The sequence below is a fragment of the Camponotus floridanus genome, unplaced genomic scaffold (genome assembly GCF_003227725.1).
Source record: "Camponotus floridanus strain SB8 unplaced genomic scaffold, Cflo_v7.5 scaffold20, whole genome shotgun sequence".
Lineage (NCBI taxonomy): Eukaryota > Metazoa > Arthropoda > Insecta > Hymenoptera > Formicidae > Camponotus > Camponotus floridanus.
This window is the reverse complement of record NW_020229326.1, coordinates 1153063-1178665: the sequence shown is the minus strand read 5'-3', so window position 1 is coordinate 1178665 and position 25603 is coordinate 1153063. Positions and strand designations below refer to the sequence as shown.

Here is a 25603-nt window from a genome sequence, read left to right as displayed (position 1 = left end):
TTTCTAAACTATATAAATTTCATTTTTCTAGATATAATTTTGTCAATATTTAAACATTTCTTTAATATTATTCATGAAATTTTTAATATCGTTATTAATTATTTTTAGGATATTAAGTTACTCAAATATTATTCCTTCAAAGTTTAATAAATAAAATATTTTTATATTTATTTTGTAAAATAGCATTCTTATCTGCTTTAAAAAATTTCTTTCAATTTAATATTATAAACTACAAAATAAACCCTATATTATTCCTTAAATCTGCGGACAAAACGGAACATTAATTCTGCTCATAATAATGAGCGATAAATTATTCGTAAAATGAATCTCAATACGCGTCACATGTTAAAACAGTGCGTTAAGAATTTTGTTAGATTTCACGCGATCCTTCTGTACTTCCTTTTGCTCTTCATTCTATTCCTGGCCGCATGAAGACAGTCGTTTCACCACCGCGGCAGAGGCGGTTCACCACCGACCGCCCCTTCCGTTCGTTTCGAAGGAGCCACGAAAGTCTCTTTTCCCTCTCGTCCTTCTCCGACCATCTCATCGACTACACCCTTCCGTCCCGTCCTTCATAGCTGTCCTTTCAGAAGCCCTCGTCGTTTTAAATTGCTGATGAGCATTTTTAGATTGGTTACGTTAAGTGAATTGGTACATAGACGCTCCTGTGTTCTCCCGATAAAAGTCTTTAATGAATCCAGGAGAAAGATGGCCTCGACGACGATAGTATTGTCACGCTCGTGTTGCCACCACGTGCAATACGTGTATTCATATATGTATATGCGTGTGCTCAAATACATTTTCAATGATCGTATCGAGATATTCTCTTACAAATTTCACAAGAAATTATGTATATGGCAAATTAATAACCCGAAACGCACACGAGATGATCGCAACGAAATAGAGTCATAAGTTGATTTAACAATTTGCGATATTTGCAAGTTTAACTTTACGAAGTCGCATTTGATTATAATTATCGTTGAATATAAAAACGCGCGCTATGTATATTGGCACATTAATGTCATGAAATATTGATCGTAAAATATGTTGGCGAATATAATCGCGCAATCTCGTATCTTTATAATGAGAAACGTATGCAATATGTATTCAGGCAAGAGCGCAGAGAGAAATCTGTCGAGTATACATCGATGAAAAATCGTAAACGAGAGGGATATGAGACTTTTCCAGTGCCTCGGAACGACGACTGAAAGTTCAAGCCGTTGATACACGTAAATACCAACACGTACCAAAAAAGATAGCGGCGAGTTAATTAAAGTCCCTTCCTCCTACCCCTAGAGTCAAATCGAGAGAAATCCTTCGTCTCTGTCTCTTTCTCTTTTCTTCTTCGTTTTCCCTCGCTTGTACGATTTTTCTTTCCGTGCAAACGAGAGCGAGAGGACACGGATGAAGGAAATCGTTGGTGGAAGGGCTAAAGGAGGAAGGGAAAAAGAGAGAGAGAGAGAGAGAGAGAGAGAGAGAAAGGAAGAAGAACGGTTTGCCTTCTGGCTTCATCCGATAAAGGGAACGGGTAGTCGGCCGAATCCGTCCGGGGTCCCGGCAACAACAATAATGTCGTCGTCAGTTCGTTAAGCGCTTCTTTCACAAGCGACCTAGCCTCTCCTCCGCGAACGAGAGCCCAAAGAGATAACCAGCGTCCTCCGGTAAGCTCCGCCAGCTACGATGACAACAACGGCAGCGACATTGCGCCGACCGGATGCTCGCTTGCGTGCGTGACTTCGTCACTTAAGATAATATCGGACCATCTATCACCTTCCGATTCTCGTAGGAGCTTCCAGCAGAGATTCACGCGATGGCGATCGCGATGCACTTCGTTCTCCCATCAGCGATTATCTTTGTTAGCCACGTCAATGCACTATACTTTGATGTATTCTTAATCTAGCCTTCCCTCAATCGAGTAATATGTGAAATTGAGTCACGAGATAATTGAGAAAACAGTTCTCATAAAAATATTAATGGCTTTAAGCATGCACATGTGTTAAATATCTTACATGTATAAATATTTATATAAAATATTTATATATAATGTGTGTTTGTACATTGTATTATAATATACATATATAATTATACATATAAAATTGTAATTATATATAATATAATATTTATTATGTATAATACAAAATTTTAAAGATATTAATATTCATGCTTTGTTAAATGTGCGTAGCTGTATTTGCCATTATGCAAAAATGATATTGGCGAGAACGCTATCTTCGGAATACGATCGAGATTATTATAAAGGATAATATTTTAACACGGTCGATGCTAATTCGGCAATTTATTAGAGGCCGTATAATTAATAATATTGCATTTATGATTCACGACGGTGGTCTCGTTCAGCTGTCGATAAGACTCTAATAAATACACCGGATAAGTATCATTATTGGAAATCTGCCGCCGCCGTTGTCGCGAATGGCACGTGTGTGGTTTTACTCTGTCAATCTCACGACCGATCGAGCTTAGTTGATTGATTGCCGACGTATGATGAGTCACCGCGATTACCGTACAAAGCCTAACGTTGCTGCAGAGAAAGAGAAAGAGAGAGAGAGAGACAGAGATGGTGTCGTCTGGCGACGACGATAAGGCATATTGCTTCATGACTTTTTCTCGATGTGTCTCTTACACGTCGTCTTCATTTCGCGCGTAACAGGCAAAGCAGCAAATGTTTACATCTGCGTGTGACTTGCCAACGGCAAAGCTGCCTCCGCGTTTTTCGAGGCGATCTTCCCAAGTTCCAGCGGAGTTTCCGAATCAAATAATCGCGTCAATACAGGCGTATTATTCGTAACACGGGAAAGCGTAACGCGCGTATCTCGTTAACAAAGCCGACTCTCGATAGGTTCCCGCAACAGATGCCAGGAACGATGTCAATCGGAGCGGGTGCACGCGCCCGGAAGAGGCAGGGGAGGGGGATCTCGAAGTGATTGACATGTTTTCCACGGTGGAATCCATTCGCGTTACGTCGTCGAGATGTAACTCTCGACCTTCCTCCTTCTTCTCTCTCCTTTCCATGATAATTTCTCTCTCCCTTCGGAAAAACCTCACGTTAACAATGATTCCGTCGTGATTTCGATTCGCCTGGCTAAATTGGAAAGGCATCCTCCCCCTTTTTGTAATCCTACGGTCTCGCTAGATCAAGGCGATTTTCGCGCAGTGGTATTTTTATATCTCGAATAGGTGAAAACGTGATACGACGCAAACTACGTCAGTGGTTCGGCGAATAGAATTTTTGTTCTTTCGCGACGAGATTATTCCCGTACATATTCTTTTATGCGCGCGCACAATGCCAATCTCTTAGAAATCGAGTGGCATAATAAATTTATACGAGTCAGCAGAGTCAGCTTTAAGAAGATAACAGATACAACTCGGAGATAGGGCTCTCTCTTCTCGCTCTCTCTCTCTCTCGTTCACGCTATGACTCGCGAATTCAAACTCACGTCCCCGGACGGATGGCTTTCAGCCTCAGTCAGAGAGGCATTGCCAGGACGTCCCGGGAGGATGGTAGTTGATCATAAATGACAGATGGACTGTGCGAGCTGGTTGGCGTATATTCGTACGTATGTACGAGAGACTACGTAGACAAGAAAACCTCGCACATCGCGAAAATAAAAACTGTCATGTAACAAGTTAGCGACGACAAAGAGCGACGCGGAAACAGAGGGAGAGGAGAAAGAGAGAGACAGAAGAAGGGGGATGAGGGGAACCGGCAGCAACGGAGATGCGTAGTTAGACTGAAAGAGTGAGATCGCGTCGTGCGAGCAACGGAGATGATAACGACGGTGATGGGCAGTGTCGAGTTTTGTGACATGACAGCGAGGTATGCAACGCTTGGCAGCTGTATGCGCGGTGCGCTTAAGCGGATCTCTCTGTTGAGATTTGAAACGTAACACCCGTTGCAGAACACAACACCTCGCAAGTGTAGCGGCGCCGATTCTACTCTTGCCCCCTGCCTCTCTCTCTCGCTCACCCTTCCTCCTCCCCCTTTGAACGAGTTGCGATATAGTCGGGTTCCAAACTTAGCTCGAGTCCTTCCTCCCCGGTTCTCCTTCCCCCCCCCCCCTCGCCCCTATCGCGTTCCCTCGTACATCTCGGCCTACGAAACAGGGCGACACGTTTAATTGGTAATCCGTTTAAAGGATTAGTAACTCACGATGGGTATTAGGACGTGTCGCTGGTCCGTCTGCAGCTTGTCCGTTTCGCACGGACAAGCCGAAGGACACGTAACCCAAGCACGCCGTCGTGGACGCTTTCCAGCGTTAGCATTCGATAGCACTCAACAATCAGGGTCGACGGCCTTGTCGTCGTCCTTCTCGGCGGCCGAAGCTGAAAACGAAAAGAAAAAGGGAAGAAACGAGAAGCGAGAGACTCTCCTTTTTTTTTTTTTTACTCGCATTCGTCGAGAGCGGAGAACTTGTTAATCACCCACTCGGACCGGATCGTCGCTCTTTTGTGAGATTCATATAGAATGCGCGAATCTTTTCTCTCGAACGTTGAAAATAAGTCGTTATTTTACACGGAAAGGGAAATATAATCGTATATCGAGAACGCGAATTTAATGAGAAAACACACGCGCGAGAAAATTCGACGAGGCTCAATTTTTGCCCCGACACAAGAGATCGATTTAACCTCAGTCGTATTTTATGACGCGACTAAAAAGTGAGACTCGAGGGTACCTTCTGCCTCCCTCTCTGTCCCCCATCCCACGCACACATACACACGTACGCTCGCGTCCTCCTTTTCTCTCCTCTCCAATGTTCGACACGATCCCGCGGGGTGTGCTCACTTTTCAAACGAGCTTACTCTTTGCCACGCAAAAGCACATAGCCTGGGGGATAGAACGGGTTTGAAATCCGGTCTGATCTAATAGGGATTAACAGAGTGACAAATGTAAGAGTTAGCGACGGCGGGGTTGATGCTCCGCTTCTGCCCTTTGCTTTTAAGAGCATCTCTCTCTTCCGTTGAAAAAAGGGATATTCGATCAACAGCTTAATCATTAAATGCAATCTCTTCACCGAGAATGACAAGAATTAAAATTCACATTTTTTTTTTAATAGAATAGAATTTATTAAAACAATGTTGTGTATAATGATAGATAGCAATCGGATCATTAAGTGAATTTCGTTCATTATTCGTATATTATTAAGTTATAAAATAAAACCGGAATTAATATATGACTGTTATGGAGTTGTTCGTCTCGTTAAAGTGCCTGTTAAGATTGAAATGTCGGATTACAATGATAGCTCGATCGAAACGCGATAGTAAATAACAGCGCATAATAAATTATAAAAAGGGAACGTTTGGCAAAACCCGACTCACGTTTACCAGGAAATCGATCCTACTAACCGCTGGCAACGTTTCAAACACATAGTTCGGCTACATATTTATATTCTTATGTAAGATCCGGGGTAGATATGTATAAAGAACACAAGGGAAGTACTTAAATTGGAGGGAGAAACGCGCGCGCGGCGGACGTTACAAACTGGCGGTTCTTGCTCGAAGGAAACCGACGGATCGAGACGATCGAGCTTAAATAACGAGGCGCGATATTATAGAAAAGCCCGTACATACATCGCTAACGTAAGATATTTTATATTTTTTTATCCGGCATAAGATCTGGCGCAATTATTATGCTACATTTGTACAAAACGCTCGTATTTAAACCCGAAGTTGTATGTTTCATTATCTCGATGATTAATGGACACAGTCTTTGGGTGGCCGATAATGTATGTCGATTGAACAGCAACGTCGAAAGGAGTATCAGATAACGTTCTTTAATAACGAGGACAGGATCCGGGCTGAAATTATCGGCACTTCCAACGCGCTAAATTCTCCGCATGGGTCATCAATCAACGGCGGCGGTTGAGAAAAGATTCACCTGGCCTAATTTTATCGATAATCTCCGCGGGATCGATCTTCCCGATCGGAAATTCCTCGTAATAATAGACAAACGTAACTGCGACGGGTCTGCCCCCGGGTGAAACATATTTTTATGAAGGTTAAGGAGATAAAACGCTAAAATAGTACGAAATCTTTCTCTAAATTATGCAAATTTTTTCTTTGTTATATTGAAAAATTAATGATATTTTGCTTTTACTTAAATCTAATATGCAACTTTTTTAAATTAAATTCAATATGTAAAGTTTTAATATTGAATTAGTTATAATTAAATGTCCATATTTGTGTCTTAATTATTATTTATTATAAAAAAACATTTTAATGATTAATTATTATTTAAAAAAATATATGTCAAAATATATAATAAATAATATAATAAATCTTCGTATGCACGAATTCCAAAAATGTCCTTGCAAAATGATAAATAAATGTCAAATCTTTAATTTTTATACTTAAATTCAATTTTATACCTTGGATTTATATAATAAAAAAATTATATAACAAATTACAAGAAATTAACATTCGGAAATTATATAATCATAAATAAATTTTGTTTTGTTCTGAAATAAAATAAGAATTATTTTATATTGTATTAAGACACAAATATTACATATTTTATCAAATGAATTCGAATGTACTTTGTATAATCCATGAGTATCATACATATAACGCAGAACGTATTCCTCGTGCGCGTTATACATATAAATAATCTCATAAATTTTTCTGAGAAAGAAAAGAGTTAGTCAGTCAGCTGTGCTTTAAAATACATATGTCGTGTAAAGCATCCAGACAAGATCTACGCATTGCGGAGTGTCTCGTACACTTGTCCGGGAGCATACTTTGCGTTTAAAAAGCAGAAAGGGCGAACGCGCACGACATTACGCGACGACGTCGGCTATGCGGTTCGTAATAAATCAAATCGTGTTTTTCAAGAGGGTGCCGGCTCGCGAGCCTTCCGTGCACGAATGGTAATGAAAACCGTTGCACGATACAGCCCGATAACATTCCCCGTGACCAAAGACGGGGGACGCGCGAGTCTCGTTTATACGAAGACGGAGACGAAGACGCAGCGACGACGAATCGTTCTCGCAAAACCCACCGGCTCTCTCGAGTACGTATTCTCATTGCTTGCATACCTGCATACGTACATTCGGAATCGTGCAAAAGAAACGATCCAAGTAACTTTTCTCTTTTCGAGTTTATATAAGCCGTTTGACAATTAAGGCATGTTTTTTTTTCTAGATGATCGAAAAATTACGTTTGCAAATTAAAGTTTATTTTATTAAAATATTCCAAAGCACGCGCATTATTTACTTTTTGCGTTATGTATTTTTGAATAGACTACAATTAAAAAATTCCATAATTAAACGGGAAATATCTTTTCGAAGTAAGATAAAAAATTTGGCACAAAATGATAATATTAAATTAATTTATACAAATAATTTCTTGAATAAATATACTAATATTTTTTAAATAAATGTTAAACGCGATTACGACAAATATCGAAAAATAATTTGCTATAATCATTATCGAGCACATTTAAATACAATTTGATTTGAGAAGTCGATAAGATAATTGAATCGTAGAATCTAATATTTAACATAATGAAAGATTCCGATATATCTATCGTTTAATAAATAATTAATCTGTGATTTAAAATACCTTTATAATTTGATATTTCATATCGTACATACATATATATACACACATACGCGCGATTGTGAAATATTTTATAAAATATTAAAGTATCTATATAAAAATATTAATTAAAAATCTTTTATAGCAAATATTTTATTTTATAGATTTTATGTATTTTAAAATATTTGAAGTAAAACCTGAAATATTTTTTATATGCAATATATTATAAGATAATTTAAAACAAAAAAGAGTATATGTATGTATATGTATATAATATATATGTATTTTGAAAATAATATAAATGATAAATAATTTATAAATCACTTACCCCGCTTATCGTTGTTTTATCCGTCGTCTGATACTTTTATAGATCTCCTTTTCCTCTCTTGTTCATCCTTTTCTGTCTTCTCATGGCACTCACATTCACTCGCGAAAACACAATTAATCATGCTTAATTGTACACGCAACGAACGCGAGAGAGATACTTTGCACGACACTCCCGATCGCGAAACGATTACATTAGATACGCAATTTATTATATAAAAAGAAAGCAAGTAACATGAAAAGTATGATTTACTCCATTTATACAAGACTAAAATCATGTTCTACTTGTGACAAAAATATATCGCGTTTTCGATGTAAATTAATTTCATTATTTAATTGTCGAAAAATCGAACGATAAGTCGCGGACAAATATATTTGTCTCTATGTGTTACTAAAGGAATAATTATTGTTTGTAAAAATCATAAAACAATAATTTATAATTTAGATTTCTGTTGTATGCGCTTCGATTTTTACTTAATCAAAGGAGCAAATTACGCGAAATGTGTGCTTTGAGAATTATCATTGTGTGTAAGTAATATATATTATTTACATTAAATTAATCAGGAATCATATTGTTATATAATAATAAATAATTTCGATATTGATCGCGATTGAATTTAAAAATGGAATTAAATGGTATCTCACACCGCACTACTTTCCTGCTTCAGTGTCGTGGCATGAATGATAGGGTCGACAAGGAATTAATAACAATAGGAGATATTTAGTTTTTACGACGCACAGAACGTTAATGTTTACGTTTCTCGAGCCGCGCGACTGTACGAGTAGGAGAGTAGTGGTGGGGGAAACTCCGTCAAATTCCTTTCTTCAACGTCATCGCGACTACTACTAGAAGATTATTTGTTATAATGATATAATGAATGATTAATTAATTTTTATAAATAATATATAACTACATATATATACATATATATTTTTTTCTATCGTCATAGTCCTCGAATTAGATATTTCATTCAATTAGATATTTCATTTATATTTGTAATTTATTTATTTAATCAAATAAGAACTGAAGCGTGTGTGTGTGTGTGTGTGTGTGAGCTAAGAATCTAAATTATAAATTATTGTTTTATTGATCTTTAGAGACAATAATTATTCTTTTAATAACACATAGAATCATCCGCGATGCTTTATTGTTTTATTTTTCGACGATTAAATATAATTTACATTAAGAACTCGTAGTATAAAACAATCAGATTGTAGATTCAAGTAATTAGCATAACAAAAGATACTACGATACTACGAAAGATGACGATACTACGATACATCAATCGGTTAATAATAATTAACTTATAATCTAAAATACTTTTATATTTTAATATTCCGCGTATATAGATGAAATACGTAAAATATTTCGGCAAAGAATTTCGACAATATAACACAGGTGTTCGGCCTTGACGGCGTCTAGCGCGCTATTGTTTACATGTGACGGCCTTGTTATCATTCGCGCGGCGACGCTCGAGTAGTGTGGAACGTGTGCGTATATTATCGAATTCTTTTATCACAAAACGCGATTGTGACAAGTATTGAATCATAAAATTCGCTATAATTATTACAATTAATGATTATTAAACTTTTTATAAGCAACACGAAACTGTATCATGATGATAGATTATCGAAGCGCGACTATTATTGCAAAAGTAAAAATTAAAACGAAAGGAATAAGTTAAAAATTTTGTTACGATCCTTCGATTAATCCTTTCGAATAATAATTATTTCTCTAACTATATTTAGAATTAAATACTTTGGCCGATGATTTAAATTTTTCTAAAATGTGAGGATGAATTATTAATTATTAAACGATTGATGTATCACGATATTTTGATCTTACGATTTGTGTTATTGTGTTTACAATAGAGATATTATTGTAGCTAGCACATGATTTTGATCTCATCTATATATCAAATGAATTATATTTACTTTTCGTGTTGCTCGCTTATGGCGCTTATGATATAGTGCATATCACGTGAGATTATTCCGCGATCGGGAGTGCCGTGCAAAGTGTCTCGGGATTATTGCATATATGACTAATAATAATTAATAGTGTTTTCGCGAGTGAGTGTGAGTGCCACGGAAACAGAAAGGAATGAACAACGGAGGAAAAAAGCATCTAAAGAAACATCTGGCGAGGAATGATATGTAAGTAATTTATAAATTACTTATAATTCATATTATTTTCAAAATAGGTAGACTGCTCGTTTTTTTCTGAATTAATAAAATGTATAAATAAAATATTTCAAGTTTTATTTTAAAAGATTTAAAATATCTATAATATCTATAATAAAATATCTGTAATGGAATATTTTTAATTAAAATTAATATCTTTATATAGATATTTAATATTTTATTCAATATTTCACAAGCATAATTACTTTAATATCTTATATGTCTAACAATAAATGACATCCCCCTTTCTCGCAGTTTATTCGGGCTCTGTCCGCCGGTTCACTTTGCCGCAATTTTTGTCTCTGTCGTGTTCCGGGAGAACCGCGGTGTAATTAATGCGCGACGGGCAAAAGAAAAGTCAGATCTCTCCTGTATGTCTGTCATGCAGGATTCGCCCGACATGGTGGACGAGCGACTATGAAATGCATGTCCCCTCGTGAGAACCGACTTGTTCTTACGATATACACAACCGTTGCCGGTTTCTGATCGACGTATGAATATATACATACCTGTCTGATAGAATAATATCGATCGGTATATTACCGCAAATTAAAGTATAAATTCAAGCGCAATTTTTATCGCGCGTTTCTTCGACATCGCGGATATCGAACGGTATATTAGTTTATTCGTATCTTTTCTCAGCATAATTAATTTGACGCGAGCACGCCATCGTCACACATATTTCGTGTAAAATTATATTATCGAATTAATATTTGAAGAAAACTGTAATTTATAAGGAAAATTGCATATTAGATACCTATATTCGAAATACGATGACGTATTTAATTTACTTTAATTTATCTAAGATGATTGTTTCACAGCTATGTGTTAATAAATGCTAAATATTTTCATACGAATTTATCTCCTGCTTCGATGATTTCCGTCTTCTTTTTGACGGCGTATTAAATTACTGTTAATAGAAATATTTAAAAGCTCAAATATAGCGAAAATTATTCTTCTCTCGTCGCTCAGCATTTTAAAATCGACTTAATCGGAGACTAACAGAATTCCAGGCATGTCAACAAGCGTATAATAATAACAATCATCTAAATTTTCACTGTCTGTCAAGTATACTATTATGATTGACTTTGTTTGTTTCTAATTCAAAATGAAAGATCTATGTTGGAACCATCAAATTAATACTTGAAAACTGTCGACCATTTTGAAGTTCGATTTTATTTCGATTTAAATGTCTCTTGAAATGATCGTATAATACATAACTCGATCCGAAATTGCTCGTGCGAATGCGAGAATATGACAGCTTATTAATATCCCGGCTTATTTATTGGGGCTGGGAGAAGGAACCGCCACTTCTGCGAGAACGAAGACGGAAGGATTACGTGGTTCGCATCTTTCGAGAATGGAACCACTCTCGTCTTTCTCTGCTCGCTCGCCGTACAACTCGTTCCACCTTGGACCAACCCGCGGCCGACCTGTCGCGGTTTCAGTACCTGGATACAGCCTGCCGTAGCCGACACGCGCGCGATTTGCTCGCGTCGACTCCGAATTTTTGCGCGTCCCTCGCTCGCTCTGGAATCATCGTCGGTTTATTTAAAGGCTCGGTTTATTCAAAAGCGAGTAGAGTGACAAGTGTCATAAGGAGGCGAGACAAGTGATTTTAATCGCTCTCTATTGTAAGTTTCTCTCACTGAATTACTTGTGAATCTACAATTAAAATTGCGATAAAAAATAGGGGAAAGGCAATTCACTTGTGAATAATGTTCCTGAAATCTTAGAGGGTACTTCATCCCTATCCCTATCGGGAAATCGCGAGCGAGATTCCTCTTTCCTTTCGAGGGCGAAATCTCGGGCGGTATTATTCGATCGGTGCTCCGCGAACGGAATGCGCAAACCGTATTTAATAATGCGACGGCGACAAGAAAGCGTAGTCTCTCGTACGAGACCACACTCGGGAAATCGGCGCCGCAAATTAATATAAGATCGGGCCCCCTCGTCGCGAATCGCTTCATCGAGTATGCGTACCGTGCGAACGCGATTCCGATTGGCATATCTCATGAAATTCCTCGCCGGCGTATCGCGTCGCATTTTGATTAGATTTTCTCGCTTGCTGACGTTTCAAGTATTATCTTGTATCATTCTTATTTCGCACAGAAGGATGAGAAAAAGTTAGAATAACAAGTGTTTCGAAATATATTTTTCTATGTTCCCTCCAATTTATTTTCGTAGAAGAATATGAATATTAGCGTAATATTCTCTTAGAAACAAAGTAATATTATGCTTGATGCAAGACTTAAACTAAGTAATATTATGCTTGATGCAAGACTTTTCTCGCAGACGTCACGTGTTTCGTCTGGGAAGGCGAAGCGCGAGATGAAAGTGGAGAAGTTTGAGGTGATTGTGCTCTCGACACTTTCTCCGGGAGTGCTTTGTAGCCCGTAAACTTTGTTCGTTCGACAATCCTCGGACTGAGAGGGGGGAAAAGCGAGAAAATGCAGCAACGATAGCGGTGATATAGGCGAGGCGAGTCGCCGCTTCCAACCCAAGGCGGTTTTTCCGCGGCGGTAGCTGCGCAATCATTTGTTCAACACACTTGCAACAAATCCAATACCCTTGGTGCGAACACACGAATTTTTCTTCGTTGCTTTTCACCTTTCGCGGATAAAAAAAAATACGTGTATAAAATATTTGTCATCGATCTCACCACTATTTTTATTAGCACAATCTGTAGTAATTTAATTTTCTAGATACAATAAAAATACTTAATATTTTGATTATACACATGCAAATGCGCGATAATCGAAATTTTGTACAGACTGTTCCCTCGAGTTTCGTGGTTCAAAAGTACTTGTCGCGGATTGATTCCACGGCGACAGGAAAATTTGTATCGCGAGGAAAAAGCGTTTCCCCCCCGTCTCCCTGATTCTCAACCCGTCGTGGAAGCAGGAGGAGAGAAAACGTGCGAGGACTTTGGATTTATTCGAATACACTTTTTCCCGTTGGAAGAACGCGTCGCATTTACCCTGCTCGAAGGGTGTGTGGAAAAGGGCCGGATTCCTTAATATCCCCACGGGACTTTGGGATCAGATAGATATCGGTTAGGTTTGGCTATCTATTCAATATGCCTCCATTATTTGGTAGGTGATAAGGTGGAACGGTAGTCCCTTCTTCTCTCGGTTTCGTCCCCCTCTTTTCCCCCACGTCCATATGCAGGGATAACGCGAAACTCGCACGACCTACAATGTATCGCCTCCCCAGGGAGCATCCCGATGAGCGATAGTCTTGGACCATCTCTCTTTTTTTCCTCTTATCTCATCTCGTAATAGTCAGCTTTCGTCTCTGATACACTCGTTGTTTACACGTGCGCGAAATGCACTGATTAGTATTATATTGATCATTGAAAGTGACAGCACGTTGACTTTTTATTAGAATCATTTTAAAAGTATTAGATTGACAATAGTATATCGAAGCTTCGGAATAATAATATAAGTTGAGAGAAGCATTTTGTTAGATCATGTACTTGTTTCATGAATGTCTTTTTAATTTGGGATAGTTTTTTCGAGGCATAAATTATTTTCAAGATGTATGCGATTGAAAAAAAGCTTTTCATAAAAATTAAAATTAAATTTAGAATTGAAAACCTTTATTCTTTAATTTTAAGAGCTTTTCAATAGAATTTTTTAAATAGAATTTAATTAAATATTAAAGATATATAATTAAAAACTTGTAACTTTTTTGACGAGGAAAATCAACTTCAAATTGGTCGGAAAATTTGGCATTAGAAAAACATTCGGTAATGTCGAAACACTCTATATATTCTGATGAATATTCTGATCTTTGTTTTTACGTGGAAAGATGAGAAACATCGAGTGTAACAGAGAGCTACAAGATCTCGGAGGAAAACCGACATTTTCTCGCACGCGTTTCCCGGCGTTCATTTGTGCGAATCTATTTTGTCGCGGCTTTCGCGACAACGTCAACGTTTCTAACACCTAGCATTGTCGAATACACATTCGCGCGAACTGAATGCGACTCGACTTCCTCGGTTTTCAAGTTATACCTCGCGCCGCGTACCTTTCCACAGAAGAAACATGGTGTAGGGTCTATAAAGGCGGGCGTATCTCGGCTCGTATCTCGACGGCGGCGGTAAAACCGCCGAGGGAGAAGAGGAGGGGGAGGAGGCGTGAGCCCCTAAGGGTACACAATGGGGCCCATATGTTTGCGGGGGTGTATAACGTACCGCACTCCATCGGGACCTCGATCGACCTTCTCGCTTTCGTTCTCTCGCATCGCGTTTCCTCGATCTACGTTGAGGTTTCTCGAATGCACGGTCTCACTCGACTCAATCGAGTGCAGTTTTGTGAGATACCTAGAATCGATCTCGCGAAAATGTAATTGAGTCGTTGAGCGAATAATGGAGCGATTTTTTATTTCTACAAGTGTCATAATAATAAAAAAACATGCATTTATAATTTTTTTTAGTATCATAGCTCGGTATAAAGTTGTCGGTTCTTTTTTTATGATTTCTCTCTCTCTCTCTCTCTTTTCGTAGAAATAATACTCGCGACCGCACGAACGCGAATGCACGCGACGGTGCGCATAATAAATACGAGATCTCGCGCGTTCGTTGGGGAAGATTATCGCGACGAAAGTGGCTGTAGCAGCCTTGTTTGATATGACACGCAAAAATGTATGATTAGCCCGTAGGTATGCGCGCGACCGTTAACTACGTAGCTTCAAGTACCGTGTTACCACGTCGCAATCGCGCGTGTAAACGGCGCGCTTCGGGAGATCTACGTCGCCATAAAGGCCTGTATCGCCGAAGGAACGCATGCCGGTATTACAAAAATGCTGGTTTTAATTACATTTAGGTACGTCAGGTGGATCGTGCGATCTGCGAGCAGGCCAATACTTGCCCGCTTACGTTACAAAGTTTTCGAACTTCCCTCGCATTTCAGGTATGCAATTATGCCGTGATGCAATTTGAATTTTCGCAAAAAAAAATCAAAATTTCGTAAAGTATAGTAGTATAAATAACATTGTGTTACGCAGTCTCTGCATTTTTCACACAAATTTTATTACGCGCAGAGGAATTTTATCATATGTAATTTGTATACAAGAAATAACAACAAATCTTACACACATAATGTATATATATAAACTATATTATTTTATATATGTATATTTTATATTGTACAGGGTGTTCTTAATAAGTGCGAAAAATTTTAGGAGATGATTTCTTGTCGAAAATTAAGGGGGGTTTTTCATATAAATATATACCTATATTCCTTCCTGTAGAATTACACTCCTCCAAAAATGGGGGTCAATTTCCAAATTGAGAAAAAAATAAAAATTAGATTTTAGAACAAGTTAACGAAATGAAATTAGGTGGATATTTTCTACTAGTAAAAAGGTTACTTATTAATATTTTTTTCAGCCTCCCGTGTTGTTATAAGGGGATGAAACTAGCAACCCCTATTCAATTTTTTATTAAAACTTTTTAATGAAAATCTGTTTATATGAAAATCTCCCTTGATTTTCGACAAAGAATCATCTCCTAAAATTTTTCGCACTTCTTAAGAAACATCCTGTATATTATTTCATATACTGTATATTATATACATGTATGTGTACACAAATATACTAATTTGATTATACAGAATTAATCGCGGGGATCTCTCGTGAATGGCATCTTCTGGATAAAGAACGATTAGACCTAATTAGAACTATCGTAATGGAAAGACCGGCGTGAAAGCTCAACGTCGACCAATTAAGGGTCGTGCGTATATGGACACTAACGAGTTTTAATGGACTCGAATCGAATGCACACCGAGCGCCACATTGGCAGGTCGCGTCAATCAGATAACATCGTCGAAACGTAGTAGAAGAGAGGGTCGCTGAAGTGCCGATAACCGCGATCCGGCTTCCTGCTTTAATTTAATTGGACGATCGCCAGTCACGCGTGCCGCCTGATAAATAATTAACGCGTCTAGTCTAGATCGATTATCGAAGCGTCGCGTCGCGAATTGAGGGAGGAGGAGGAGGGGGGGAAATGAAACGAGGGGTAAAGCTAACCCGAGGGGGAGGAGAGGGAAGGGGAGGAAAACTGTCCCCGGGGTTGGGCGTGGACGATCTCGTTCGTCGAGAGTCATTCAGCCCTCATTAACTTATTGCGTTGCCTTATCTGGACCGATAAGAACCCGCCGAATGAAAACGTCGACCGTCACGCGAGCCGCGAGATGTGTTCTCCGGAAGTTTCCGACATCCACAGTCGTCGCATTTACAAAGTAAGTAAATCGCTTATCCGCGATCGGCCATTTGCCATACAATGTAAGTAAGCACGAGGAGAGCCAGTGAAATTTCAGTGCGTATTTACGCGAAATCGATAAAAATATCGCGCCGTATATAAGTAGCTTAGGAAGCAAATTACCCAGTATTTCGCAAATACATTATAATTAACGAGCGCGATTATTAACTTAAGGTCGCTTTATCAAGTACAGTCATTACGGCAAATGTTTCTTATTAGTCGTAAAATATCCCTCCGCTCACGATCGAGCAATTTGGGTCAAAGCATGTCGCTAATAACGTCCTTTAATACGGCCTTCGCAATTGTTACAATATGACGTGCCATTTCCGTGACAATCCAGGAACGACGGCAGCTTTCGAATATAAATTGATGCTTCGACTTTCGGAAGAGCTTTCTTTTACGCGCGATCGATTTTTTCGTCAATAAGAGATTGATTGAAAATTGATGAGAAAAGTACGCGGCAAAATTGAGACACCCAGAATACGCCAGAAAACATTCCGCGTATACACAAGCTCTAATGACCGCGGTGATTATGCTGATGCGACTATTGGCGCATAATGTAGCCTTAGGCGGAGAAAGAGAGAGAGAGAGAGAGAGAGAGAAGGAGAGAAAGAGAAAGAGAGAGAAAGAGGATGAGAGAAAGAGAGAAAGGAGATCTGTAGCGAACGGGATGGCCCATCATTACCGGAGGAATATTAAATGTAATGTACCGATGTAATACATGCTCGAGCGGCTTCATGAACCGACAGTCTACTTTCAGAATACTTAACGATATCGATTACCTGTTCGCAGAGTACTTGTACATCGTAAACGAATGGACTAGTAATAAGCTTTTATCGTAAATGATAAAATGACACGTATAATTATAATACCAATACACATGTAACCAATATATCGTATACCATCATGTATGTACAATGTTTTCGTTAAAATGTCGTGCGCTTGAGGAGCCGTTGACCTTCGTTGAGATGACGCGTATCAATTCCTGCACCGCGAATGCATTATGTACGCGGCTGTTTATTTTCTCACGATATTGCCGGTAAATATACGGGATAAAATGTAAGAGGCCTAATGGATTCGAGCAATTCTTTTATCCAATACGGGCTATTTAATTTCAAAGCGATTAAAAAAAAACGAAAAGTTATGGAATGAACAGGTGCAACGCGCGAGCGTCCAGCTGTCCCTCGCGCGCAGACGACGCCCTTACCTGTCACAGGATATGTCAGACTCTTGATTCGGCTAAACTAATATCCCAACGTTCGTCATTGATATCGGGCTTATCTTTGTCATTGGTCTTCTCTCGACGATCCGAGAGAATTTCGCGATCTTATCGTCTTAAGCGAGTTTGTCACATGCAGACAGATTTAGAGGACAATGGCGTTTCTTTACTTTCTCTATCAAATGTATTTGTTTATTCTGGATGAATTATAAAAAAAAAAGAATAGTTTTTTCCAGATGCCTCTCTCCTTTGCGCGCCCACAAGATAAATATTACTGCAAGTGCAAGCGTCGGAGCTCTGGAACTGGCGTTCATTATAGCCGCTTAATGGCGCGATTTACCATTGAAAAAAGCCGGCGACACCGTCTGAATGAGCCATTACGGGTCGCTCTACAGAAATAATTATCGCAGTATTGACACAAAAGGAGCTCCACTGGCTGGCACGGACGTAGAATGTCTCATTGGCGTTATACCGGGATGATGCGAGGATTTCTCCTTCTTTTCGCATCATCTCCTCTCTCTTTTTGCCATCCTTTTTTTTCTACTATTTATTTATGAAAGAAACGCGCGCGAAAGATAGAGAGAAAGCTAGGTGAAGGATAAGGAGATAACATACACGGGAGCAATGGAGGATATGTGGAAGAAAAAAGAGGAGATGAAGGAGAGGAAAGAGAGAGACAAACCATGAGACGGTGTCTCTCTTGGAAAAGCAGATTGTTTGTTTGTCAGGAGCGCTCTTTCGTGCGCACAAACAAGTGGGAACAAATAATATCCTGGCCGCATTACGAGGAGTCGATGGCGAGCCGAGAGGATTCGATGTGTGCAGTTGGGGTGGCTCGCTCTTTCTCTCTTTCTCTCTCTCTTTTCTCGCGGTTGCCCTAGGGCGACAGTAACGAGGCGAACGAGTGCCGCACGTTCCGTCATTAATGCCGGCCTCGGGCCCACGCATCACATTTTTCCCTCCGCTCGCTTTCACGATTTAACACACAAACCGAATATAACGGGCCTATAGCCGGATCGACGGTGCATCTCCCGGAAATTGACTCGTACGTTTAATGGATAATGATAGGAATGCATCAGTATCTTGATTTGCGTTCCACTTTGCTATCAATCGCGCTAAAAAACAAGTGTTGAAAAAAGTCATTAAGGAAGATGCCCTGTAAATAGCTCTTTCTCCAACCAAAAAATAACAGATCTTTATAAAATTTAAAAAATAAATTAGTTAAAATAAGTTTTTTTATGAAAGTGATATCAAAAAAAGAGATATAAATTAATAACAGGAAGAATTAATAAAAAATCAAGATACTGAAAATAATTTTTTGTTGCTAACGAATGGTAAATCATGCCAGAGGTAAAATTCGAGCAAAGACTCTATTTCGGTGCTTGTTATCCGTTTCTCGAATAATGTAAACAATTAAATATATTAATTCCGTGAAATAATTAATAAGTAGTAACTTATTCATTGACAAAAAATATTTTTATTAATTAAAGAATAATTAAATACTAATTTGTATATAATTTTTTAGTATTCCATTTAACTTTATATTTACATATATGTATATTAGTTTTTAATGATTTCTAGTAATCTCATTCAGCGATTTTTACAATTAATTTAGTGCAGGTTATTTCATTCTTATGTAAATAATATTAATACGCCAATTAATTTCTATATGTGCGAGAACATCGGGAATAGAAATGGCGCGGTATATTAAACGGACGTGTGTATTTATGAGCGCACCATGGCGTATAATCAGTGGACAAAGCAGTTGGTTTCGCGGTAAAACACGTCGCGGTCAAGATCGTTTCGAAATTGGCCAAGGATATAGTCATAAAGGAATAAACCGACCGCTATAAAAGATCATTCAAGAAATTGTCGGCACGACGGGAAGGAGATGCCAAAGGATACTCCGTATTCTTTCGAATAAGCGTCGAGCATACCAGTTCACAAAAGGACGTCATTGATTATCTTAATAAACTCACGCGAAATTTCCGAGCTCTAAAAAGTAATTGAACAGCGTCTTGCTCTTGTCAGAAATGATATTGCCTTGCAATCGTGCGATCAATCTAGATAACCGCGCATTTGTAATTACATAGAAACTGGACGTAACGTAAAGTTAACACGAATGTGAACAACGTTGGCGTCTCTTTCGAGAAAAATTTTTCAAATTATTTATATATACAATTTAATAGCCCGCATTAATTTGCCACGTTTAGTAATTCTTATTGCGTAGAGTACCTCCGTCCTGAACTAGTTTCATTGATTGCTTCACGTACGAGTAATTAACTTAGTTGATAGGGAAATACGTTGATGTGAAATTACGGAGTCATTATCGAGCATTTACATGAGTTAATTCTCGATCCTTGTCTGGTTTTTTTTGCGATCGCGAGTACGGTACTAGCGTGGGTAATTATACTAGCTACCTCGTTGCTATTAATGAATTTTTTAAGAGACGAGAGCCCGCTTCCTCTCTCTCCCCTCCTGGCTCGTATCCGCACGGCGGCCTGTATATCCGTTATTTATCCTCTGTTCGACCGCGGACCGGCTTAATTGCTCAGCCAACATCGGTAGCACTACCTCCATTAGCCTACAAGCCGCTTCATTTACACTTAGTACGCCGCGTTTTGTGCGCAAACGTACAGAATGTTTCGGCGTCTTTTGCACTGTTACTCGCGGCCCCTCGTCCGAGAATCGGCAAACCGATCGTCCGGAGAAGAAATAAAGGTTTCTGCACACGAATCGCATAACATACACGTGTATATTTATAAGTTCCTTGCAATTTGTGTTTTTATTAAACTCTCGGATAAATCGCGTAATATCGGTACGATTCCGCTCATTCTAACTAAAATATATACGACAAATATTATGAATAATATTTATTCAAAGCTCTGTCATATTTATTATTACTTACTGATTATATAAATTATTATTATAAATGTATTATTATTACTATATTATATTATTATTATAAAGAAACATTATTTAATAGTAAAAAAAATATATATAATTGATTTATGATTCTGCGACTTGTATGATACGCAGATTGCAAATAAATATAGCTCTCAATTTATAATACTTGTATTCTTAATAATATTCAAATAATAGAAAACAAGAGATTCGCGGAAATCGAAAGACCCTCATCGCTTCTCTCGTCGAAGCATTCGATGTGCATGCGCGCGCGAACGGATATGCGCGTGTATATTTTCCGCCGGCAAATGCTACCCGACTACAAGTCCGCTCGAGTACACTGCATACACGGCAGCTAATGGTTCGCATTGCACAGGTAATCCCACCGCATGATCGTCTCTTTCAGTTGTACCTGCTCGACACTCACCATCTCCGCGAAACACATGTAAATTTATCGTATCTATTCGCTTATTGTCCCCGATGACTAGCGGCCTTTACGTAATCGTAGGAAAGGGAAAAGATGAGAAATCGATGATATTTTCGATTTTGACTGATTAGAAATCGATAATTGAATCAGAAATCGATAATTGAATGTGAAAATAATCTGACTCGGCTAATTTTGCGCAGATAAAATTTTTAATCATTTTCTCATCAGCAAGTCATTTAAATCTTCGATGTCGAAAATATATTATAATATGAGCATATTTTTATAGAACGATATTTTAAATTGATTTATTAATGTTCGGAGAATTATTTTAACTTGATTATATTCGAGGCGAGAGTCACTTTCGAGTACATTAACGGCAGGTGTCGAAGCAAGATTCTGTTACGTAATTGAGGGGGGCATATTTTTAATCGCGCGATCAATCGATCGCTGATTTTTTTTACGCTTTTATATTTATAGCGTAATTATTATAAAAGAGATCAATGCAATTATTCGGCGCACGCCTCATGAATAGCAACGATATAATAAGGTAGTTATCGCTGCAGATCGGACGCAAACAGATTTTCGCGTTGTTCCATCGCATTTTTATTTCGTTCTGAAAAATAAGTACACTCTCGAACGTAAACATAGCCAAGTGGTTCGGTTCCAAGTTCCATGGCTGAAGTAAAGACGCGCGATTCCCCGTTGGATGTACGCTAGCCGACTTCCTTTGAGGCGTATTCTTCGAGAGGGTAGCCTGCGCACACCCTCCGAGAGCTTTCACAGGCAGACAAAGCCAGCCCTTTCCACAGGCAGTCTTCGCACCCTCCGAATATCTCTGCCTCGCGTTTCTCGATCCTCTCCTTGTCTCTCTCTTTCTCTCATGCGTACTCTCTTTCCGCGGCACGACGACGACGACGACGACAGAGCATTGATTGCAGGTTCACGGTCTGGAACCTCAATTGTCGCATCTAAGGCACGCTTCCACGCCTCGAACAATCGCGTCGCTGCCGCTCTCGTCTCGTCCTCATAATCCGCCGCATCCACCTCTGCCTTCACGACCATCTCCTTGTCCTTCTCCACTTCTGTCGACGAGAGACGCTTCCCGTCTGAAAACGAGACGCTCCATCGTCGTCGTCATCCACCGCGTCGTTTCATTCCGACAAAGTATTCGTTCAAATCACGCGCCCTAGGTTTCACCATTATCCGGGAATATCGAGGTAACGTTCCCCAATGATGATAATAATGACAGTTGAAATTTTTCTCTCGGAGATGCGGATTTCGCACGTCAATTAATATCGCGAAGATTCTAGGAATACATTATCGCGAAAATTAACGATAACGCATCGAGCGCTTCGCGTAATCGACAATCTCGAGCGTCGAGATAATTAATAAAATCGAAACGAGTTATCGCACTCTTTCTCGCGAGGCGGTTGTGGTACCTTCGTTGTAACCGTAACCCGTCATTATACTCGCACCGTGGCCCGTTATTAAAGCTGTTTCTCACTTTTACGAAACAAAGAAGCGTGAATTAAGCAATAAATACGCCGGTGCCTCCTGTGCAGGCCGACCGGTTCGGCAACAGGACCGTGACACGACCAGGTGCGGTTGTATCTTATGGGATCGAACTCGGATCGGTTGCGATCTAATTGCGATCGGCGGTGTTTTCGAACTCGCGATTGCGATCTCGTCGTCAATGTAATGCACTAGCCGTAATAATTACAAATTAAAGCGTTATCGCTCATCAAAAATTATGCCTTCATTTTCCAAAAGATGATTGCACAGCCGTTGGAAATATTTATCGCGCTATAAACTCGCATCCCGCATCACCTTCACGGTTACGATCTATCATTACCGTGGTACAATAATAGGTCCTTGTAGAAAATCACATTGAAATTAGCCGTACAACGTACAGCTCTAACGGAGAAACACTTCCACAGCGTGCGACGATATTCTATACAGCGCAGATACGTTAACACGACGCGAGTACAATGGACACGCGCTTCGCAAGGGAACGGAGAAGGTCGAGTTGGGGCGGGTGGGTGGTTTGTTGCGACAATGGCGCGGTTACTTTGTCCAGGAAGTACAGCACCATCGCCGAACCAACCCTCCGGCTTGAGCCACCAGACGCTAATGCAAGTTCCGGTGAACGTCGGGCGAAGAAGGATGGACAAATGCATCGAGAAAAAGAGAGAGAGAGAAGGAGAGAGCAGAAAAAAAAAACCGCGGCAGGAAGCGGAAGAGAGCGGGGGATGGCGGAATAAAAATCGTACCGGCGTCCACGGGAAAATGCGAAAGTTTACCCCGCGATCTTTTATTATCGCTTTGCTCGACGGCGCCGGTACACGCGTACCGAGCTAATTCTGTTCCATCTATCCCTCGCACGAGGAAGAAAAGAAAAGGCGCGGGGGCAGAGGGAGAAAGGACATCGCGCGAGGTAACCGCGTCTTGAAGAATGACCCGAAGAGAACCCTGCGATCGATCAAACGGTAACGTCTTTGTAAACATCGATTTACCGATTACAATGATTTACCTTCTGTTTATTTCCGAGAGGATAATGAGCCTTCAAAAATCTCATCCGAATATCTATCTTATCAAGATCATCTCGCGGCATATGACGATGATACTTTTCAACTTGGGGCGTAAAACTATCGTGTAACTCGCGCGTATCAGCTGTCATAACGCATTCTTGCTTCCTTGTGTGACAGACGTTTAAAGTATGACCGGTTTGGGAAGAGATGTGGGGGGAGGCGACGGCGGAAAGGTAACCGTGTAGGAGCCCGTGGAACGAGGGCGTAAGAATGCAGCCGCGCCTAATGCGCGTTTCGTGTCAACGAGGGCGACGGGGTTCGTATAGCGATGGAAAAGGAGTCGCGCTATCACCAGGAGATCGAGGAGAGTCTCTCTCTCTCTCTCTCCATCTCTTTCCTTTTCTCGCGGAGAGAGCTGCGCCGCCACCGAAGCGGGGGAGGGAAGAGTCGAGCGGGACGCGGGATGTGGGACACGTGTTTCCAGGGTCCCGATTACCCGCCGTCGCCTTCTTACACGCGTACATCGCTATGCTCGCGTAATGTCCCTGTCGATAAAACCCCCGAGGCGCGCGCGCGCGCGCGCGACGCCTGATTTATACCTGGTATGAATATAGCGAGGCGCGCGTTATCCACGTCCTCGGATTATGCTCGTCGCAAATGTCACGGAGCGATATATCCGCCGGAAATCCCGCCGCGACCGCGAGAGTGCTCGTCGTACTTTGGATTATTTTTACGACGGGAATCGCTCGGAGGCGATACTTTTTCGCACTTTCCCTCCCTCCCTCTGTCTTTCTCTTATTATCTCTTCCCAGAAAATTTCTTCCTCGAGTTTTAATCCTTTAATTAAAATTCGAAGGGTTAAAAAATTGTCCTTGTTTCAGAATTAATTCTTCTTTTAAATGACACAAAATAAATGTAAATCGAAATATTGATAAATTATTTAAACGTAAATTGCTGTTTTTTTTATCTTCATATGAAATAAAACGAGCTGTATACGTAATTAGCGATATCTACGAAGTTGAGTCATTTATTCGAAAAACTTGGAGTCCGGTGTAAGATAGCAAACGATCGGACACTCCCGGGTAAGCGTATAAACGCGAGCGAGCGGAAAAAGCCGTTGGGGAGGAAAAGCGCACTAGAGAAGAAGGTAGACTAGGATAGGAGGGTGTTTGGTGGAGAAGCAGAGAACGTGAGTTGTATCGCCAACCACGGCTTTAATAAACCCCCTTGGATTCCCGGCGACGCACTATTGTGGCGGAGTCACTCTGATCCTTAAGGTGGTAGGTCCGCCTATCCTTGGCGTCCTTCCTTTTCCCGCGTCCGGCAGTTTCTCTCTCGTTCTACTTTTCTCCTCCATCTCTCTCCGGGGTCTCTCAATATCCCTTTGTTTAGGGTGCTCGAGAGCAGTCGCGGAGCAAGGATGTCATGCGCCGGCGAAAAGGTTCTCGCGCCAACCCTCGACCCCCGACTTTACCCGGATTCTCGCTTACAAGACTGCATTCGAATGCTGGATGGAAATGGATGTTTCTCGTGATCACCACTCATGATACGGATTCGAGTCCGCAAAGGTATTAAATTTATCAAGTAAGCGATAAAAAAATAGTCGAGAAGTCTCGCTTTAGATGAATAAGAGCGAAATAATTTACAAAAATAACTAATCACCAGATTTTTTGCCTTGATATTATTTGTTATAATTTAATGTCAAAGTGGTAAAGTCTATTTAATTAGAGACTACAACATTTGAGAACGCGGATATATTAATCATGTCGACGCATACGAGAAGAGGAAAAAACTGGTTGGGGAGGCCGTTGATGCATTTTCTTCGGCACGTGGCCGTGACCCGCCTATATAATTTAAAGAGTCATCTAGATTGAGCATGTGTACTCCCATGATACAGCTCGTTTCATTTTTCTCGCCGCGTTCGTTAGAATGGCCTCTAGGCAAAATATTGCGCCCACTGTCGCACCGAATGGATATGGGCGTGCGTCACGAGATAATCAATCTCGACCCTCTCGATGATAGATTCCATTATGTTCGGAGAGTAAGTCCGGTGGCACGCGTGTGGCTTTCGGCAACGAACGCTCGAGCGCACTTGAAAAATAGCGGGACTATTAAGCTCTAACGAGGATACGTGTAACACTCTAATCTACTTACATATTCGAGGAGCAGCACGAATATACGTTTTACCGGCGCAACATTCGTTCGAT

The 25603-nt window shown here is 40.0% G+C and overlaps 1 long non-coding RNA gene across 2 annotated transcripts in view; it reads right to left on the bottom strand.

Annotated features, from left to right (window-relative positions):
- The window catches only part of LOC109610103, a 149462-nt gene that overhangs the window by 88043 nt on the left and 35816 nt on the right, over window positions 1-25603 (bottom strand). The window contains exon 1 of one of the 2 annotated variants that reach the window (XR_002192617.2): window positions 7877-8109. The exons of the other annotated variant lie outside the window; for it this stretch is intronic. This is a non-coding gene — a long non-coding RNA (uncharacterized LOC109610103). Of the gene's footprint in view, window positions 1-7876; window positions 8110-25603 lie in introns of those variants that run through there. 2 annotated transcript variants of the gene reach the window in all.